We start from the raw sequence: 6,000 nt of genomic DNA on the forward strand, positions 1-6,000 counted from the left end.
GTCCGGATAAAGCGGTTAAACCACGGAGCTAAAGGTGCGTGCGTCCGGTCATATAGCTAGTTGGCCACGCCCCTTCTTCTTCTATTCTTCAACCATTCTTCACCCTAGCACAGCAGATCCTCCACCACTGAGATGCAATCCATCATGACTATATAGGTTGTACCCCAAGGAAAAATCAGCCAGGTGCCCTAGGAACCCAAACCCTTCCTTCCTACACCAAGACTTTTAGCATGCATTTAGCTCCCTAAACTCCCGCAACTTGCACATGACACAGGCAAAATTTTTAGAAAAATTACACTGGGTGACATTCCCTTAATCTTTAAGACTATAATTCTAAACTTATTCTTTAAGGTCCTCCATCTACCATAATTTTGACATTAGTACCAATATGTACTAAAACGGTTGGGTCATGCCCAGCCCCACTCAATAATTTGGCGCCAGGAAGACAGCAAACTTTGGATGTAGTGATTTTACCCTTACCCAATTTCCTAATAAATTAATCCCCTATAACCACAATCGGTTTTGGCCTAGCTCTGCTCTCCTGGAAACTGGTCTCCCAGCTTTTAGAGAGATCAGCCCCATCTAGAACTGCCAATCCAGTGTTCACACTCACATCATCTTCACACAATCTGGCTAATCTGTTGGGATTTATAAACCCTGGAGCAGCCTCCCTTTTCGTTATGCCCCCACTAGATTATCCGTCACCCAGCTAACTCCCTCAGTTAACTGCAGTGTTGCTATTTGTTGCTCTTAAAGGGGTTGTTCACCTTCCAACGCTCAGTTCAGTTGGTTTTAGATAGTTTATCAGAAATAGACTTTTCCCAATTACATTCTATTTTCTATGTGTGACTGTTTTTCTAATATGGAAGTATAATTGTGGGGAGTGGTCACCAACCTTTTAACTGTTCTAAATTGGTACATTTAGTTGATACATTTCTTCTCCCAGTGTTGGACTGGCCCACAGGGATACCAGGAAAACTCCCGGTGTGCCAAGGTGTCAGTGGGCCCTCCTGCTTCTAAACATTTGGCTTATTTCATGGCCATTCCCTATTTCTATGAGAATAAAGAGGCTAAATAGATGGAATAATAGGTTATAATATGTAAAGAAAAGAGAATAGGAGAATAGAGGATGAGTAAGTAAAGGAAGAAAATAATACTTTGAGTGGGCCCCTGGTCTAAAGGTTTTGGGTGGGCCCCTGGTCTAAGGGTTTTTGGTGGGCCCCAGGGCCGGAACTAGGGGTAGGCAGAGTAGGCACATGCCTAGGGCGCAAAGCTGGGGGGGCGCCAGGCACGTACCTGCTCTGTCGCCTACCCCATGTCTGGTCCTCTTATGCCCCGACTCCTTGCACGCGATTGATGCTTCTGCGCATGTGCGCACGCCGATTTCCACTTCTGCGCATGCACGCTGGCGTTAACACGCGCATGCGCACATTCAGCCGGGGCAGCGTCGGCCCAGGTTGCCTAGGGCGCATGCCCAGTGTGGCCCGGCTCTGGTGGGCCCCTGGTGTCCCAGTCCGACACTGTCTTCTCCTCAGTGTCAGACTGGCCCACCAGGATACCAGGAAAACTCCCGGTGGGCCCAGGTGTTAGGGGGCCCTTGTGCTGCTAAAGATTTGGCATATTTCATGGCCCTTTTTCTATTTCTTTGAGAACAAAGAGGCTAAATAGATGAAATAATAGATTATAATATGTAAAGAATAGAGACTAGGAGAATAGCGGTTGAGTGAGGAGAAGAATAATAATAGTACTGAGAGTGGGCCCTTTGGCTATGGTTCTTTGGTGGGCTCCTGGTCTAAGGTTTTTGGGTGGGCCCCTAGTGTCTCAGTCTGACACTGAAAAAAAATTCCTTTATCCAAAGATAACTGTCCCAAGGCTTTTCTCAGTAAAAAATTTTCACTTTATTTAAATTAGCATTAAAAATCCAGATACAAACTCACCCCACCAGGCCCACCTTACGGGTTTCGCACCTTCCGGCGTTTAGTCATAGGTGTATGACACCTATGACTAAGCGCCGGAAGGTGCGACCTATGACTAAGCGCCGGAAGGTGCGAAACGCGTAAGGTGGGCCTGGTGGGGTGAGTTTGTATCTGGATTTTTAATGCTAATTTAAAAATAGTGAAAATGTTTTTACTGAGAAAAGCCTTGGGACAGTTATCTTTGGATAAAGGAATTTTTGTATGCGATTGCCTGAGAACTGGGGCGAGTCCCTTGGGCTTAATTAGATGGAGATCAGATGTGGACTCCCAATTGATGTATAACATATCAGTCTGACACTGCTTATCTTTGTTCTTGCTGAGCAGAATCCCTGAATTTCATTACAGGCGGCTGTAATAATTGATACAATAGTTGCTCTAGAGATGCTGCTGAAAAATGTTTCAACTAAATATTGCAAAATTGTAATAGTTTAGAATCTGCATCTGAATTACTGAGCTGCCAGATTGAAACAACAGAGGCAGGGACATTAAACTGTAAACTTAAATTGAGCAATTGAACTAAAAAAGTGTTTGGAAGGTGAACAACCTTTAATATGGAGAATTCAACCTGTAATAAAAAAAACCCACCCCCCTACCCTGGGTAGACCACCCATTCTCCTCCCCCCAGCCTACCTGCCCACCCCCCGGGCAAATGCCCCTAATTTTTTACTCACTCCTCCATGCAGATTCTGGTCTCAGAGTTCACGGCAGCCATCTTCTTCTTCTCCGGTAATCTTCGTGTCATGACGGAAGATTCGGCGCATGCGCAGTTGGACATTTCCAAAAATGTTCATGACTTTAATGCACTCCTTTAAGTGGCAATTTGCTCACAACCGCCACAGAGGTAAGCAGTTTGTAACTCTTTTTCCAAATCTGCATACATATGTGCACTGGTCAGACCTTCAGTCTTGCGAACGCTCAGTATTCCAGTTACAGATCAAAAAACAGGAATACAAAAAAACTAGGAACAATTTTTTTTAAACTCTGTAAGTTTGAAATTTCTGTGTTTGTAATGCCTAAATTATTGAATTCAGTCCAGGAAAAGGCCATCTGTTTTCTGAGAAGCTAAATGTGTGGTCCAGTGTAAATGCCCTCTCCTCTCTGGCAATTCCACTTTAATCAAATTGAGGTGGATATTGTAAGTACTGTCTTTATTGTTGCTTATCATACTAAATTGTGCAAAGCTATAAATTGCATACAGGATGCTGCCACTGTGCAGTTAACAAACTGTCTAACTCAAAGCAGATTAAATAACTTTAGTAAAGATTTGCCATTAAGAGAGTACTCAACAATCTTCCCATTTTACATTTTTTAAAATTGGTGTAAAATCAGGAAATGAACTATATACTGTATATTGGTGAAACCTCTAAAAAAGAGACAACTTAAAACCAGGGCTTGTAAAATGTAGGTACTATTTTTAAGAAATATGTGAACTATGCATGCATTAGCTTTTCCACAGTCCACTTGCCCTAGTCACACTCAGTTTATCTGTGTAGATCTAACAATCTATCCAAAGTCATTTTTGAGGTTCTACCACTGCACTCAACTCCCCAGTAAGACTTCATACCATAAAATCCACTTATTAATCCAACCATGTGAGTAATACTAGAAACAGTGATTTTTTTTTAGAAGCCACATGAGATGTGCCCGCAGAAGATGTGTGTCACTGCTTATTACATATGAGAAATATCGAGATGATTTTATCTTGCAGTCTAAATGATTTACTTAGCAAATGATCTCACAACAGGCTGCTTGTTAGTTATGAGGAATCTTATCTTGGCGTGAGGTCCATAACTATATCCCCCAATCCTGCTACTGCACTCTCTTCTATCTCAGTCATTCTGCATTAATTAGCAATATCTTATGACAGTGTCTCCTCTGGGAATAGTTTGTGCTCTTTGTTTCCTTGTAATTGATCGTAGGTCAGCACAAAGGCTCAGGAGGTAGCACTACTTTCTTGAAGTTCTGAGTTCGATTATAGTTTAGGCATTAGCTGTATGTTCTCCGCATCGGATTTGCTCCAAATACTTAGAGGCAGGTTAATTGGCTCCTGATTAGATTTACCATGGTATGTGTGAATGTGATAGGGACCTTAAACTGTAAGCTCCACTGGGTCACTTACAGAGATTATACAGTATATATCATTTGCATCAGTCAAACACCACAGAAATGTGTCAACGCCATATAAATACCTGCAAATAAATGTGCAGAATGTACAACTCGACTAGCACTGATATTGATGCATCGGATGCAGTTCTGTCAGAAGCAACACTCCCTCATGGCTGCAATTAAACTGTGAGGGATAAAAATGCTGCATTCAGGGAAAAAAAAAAAGGTTGGACGGCATTGAAAATTGCATTTGCACACTGCACTTGCATTCATAAATGACTAGTAAAATGTAACTATTGGCAAAGGGGGAGGAGGTTCAGAAGTGATAAATGAAAATGATGGGCTATATTCATAAAGTCATTGTAAAAAGCACTGAAATTGAAAAATTCCTTTATCACCCCTGTCACTATTTGCACAGTACTTATAAAAGTGTAGTAGCAGTTACGCTGCAAGCAAACTTTGCATAAAAAGCTGTCAGTATGGTAAACTTCCACATAAACCAGCATTGTAGGAAAAAGTGAACGTGGGACATTACAAATCATGCTTCTTGGAGTTCTTGACCCCTTTCCTGTATTAAATTAAGCTCCTTCTTTATCTGCATATCAGTGATCATTAATGTGACTAGGAACAAAACGGATTGCTTATACAAAACTTAAAATGAAAAAGTACTCTCTACAAGCAAAATGTGCATGAAAATTGGAAATCCTTCCTTGTTTTGGCAGTTGCTCTAACCACTAGTGATAAGGAGAAGTGTACAAGACTTTCTAAACTTCATGACTTCTAAAAAGAGAAGCAGGCCAGAGGTTCAGTGGAAAATAATTCACAATGTGAAAAGGTTCCCTAGTCTTTTATATTACAAACTAAATGCCAAAGAATAACTAACCCCTAAACATTTTTGGCTAAAAATGCCATATTTTATATATTGAACTTGTACCAGCCTAAAGTTTCAGCTTCTCAGTATCAGCAATGGTCCAGGACTTCAACTTGTCACAGGGGGTCACCATCTTGAAAAGTGTCTGTGACACTCACATACTCAGTGGGCTCTGAGCAGCAGTTTAGAAGCCAAGTTTAGGGGTTGTCGCAAATGATCAAGCAGAAAATCAGATTAGCATGTCGTACAGAAAGGCAGAACATCTGAAGAGAGATAGGAGACATAAGACAAAGAGAAACATAAGGAAGAGAGTAGGCAGAAAAGAGGCAAAGGGAATAGACAGAGAAAGGAGAAGAAATAAGAGATAAGTGGTAAATTTGTAGAAAACACATGGAAGGAGAACATGAGAGTTAAACAAAATTATGAAGTAATAAAAAGCAGCAGAGAAGATGTTGGAACAACCAGAAAAGAGTGAAGGTGGTAACATGTTTGTGGTTAGTAAATTTGTGCAGGACTTTCCATATGTTTGTGGACCTGTGCCACTGGTTTTATGGGCACATTATGTTATGGGAACAATATGCAATGCTGCTGTCATTTGGTCTTATTACCAACAGTGGCCCAAGCCTGACACACAATTATACCATGAGTTAACAGAATGGAGTGAGTACCTGAATCTGTCCATTGACGTTTGAATGCAGTGAATTTGCACAAGATCATGAGGCTGACCTGCACATTATCAGTCTACAAGAATGGCTTGCTGTATTGCTGCAGCAGCAATGATTATGAAAAACAAGTGTGTCTGGCTGGGCACCAAGTAACTTTATGCACTGGTGCAAGCAACAGGCAGCTGCATTGCCCCAAAATTATCTGTAGATTGATAGTTACAATTGTTGCTACTTTACTTTGTCAAATTACTACCATTTTTCTACATACCATACATTTTCCAGAAATGCTACAACACCTTCCCTCTCCCCCACCCCACACACAGAAAAAAAGACCAACATGCTTGGGCACCCACATATAGGGGCATGGGGGGCACTGGCCCCC

This window comes from Xenopus laevis, chromosome 7S, assembly GCF_017654675.1.
Source record: "Xenopus laevis strain J_2021 chromosome 7S, Xenopus_laevis_v10.1, whole genome shotgun sequence".
Classification (NCBI taxonomy): Eukaryota; Metazoa; Chordata; class Amphibia; order Anura; family Pipidae; genus Xenopus; species Xenopus laevis.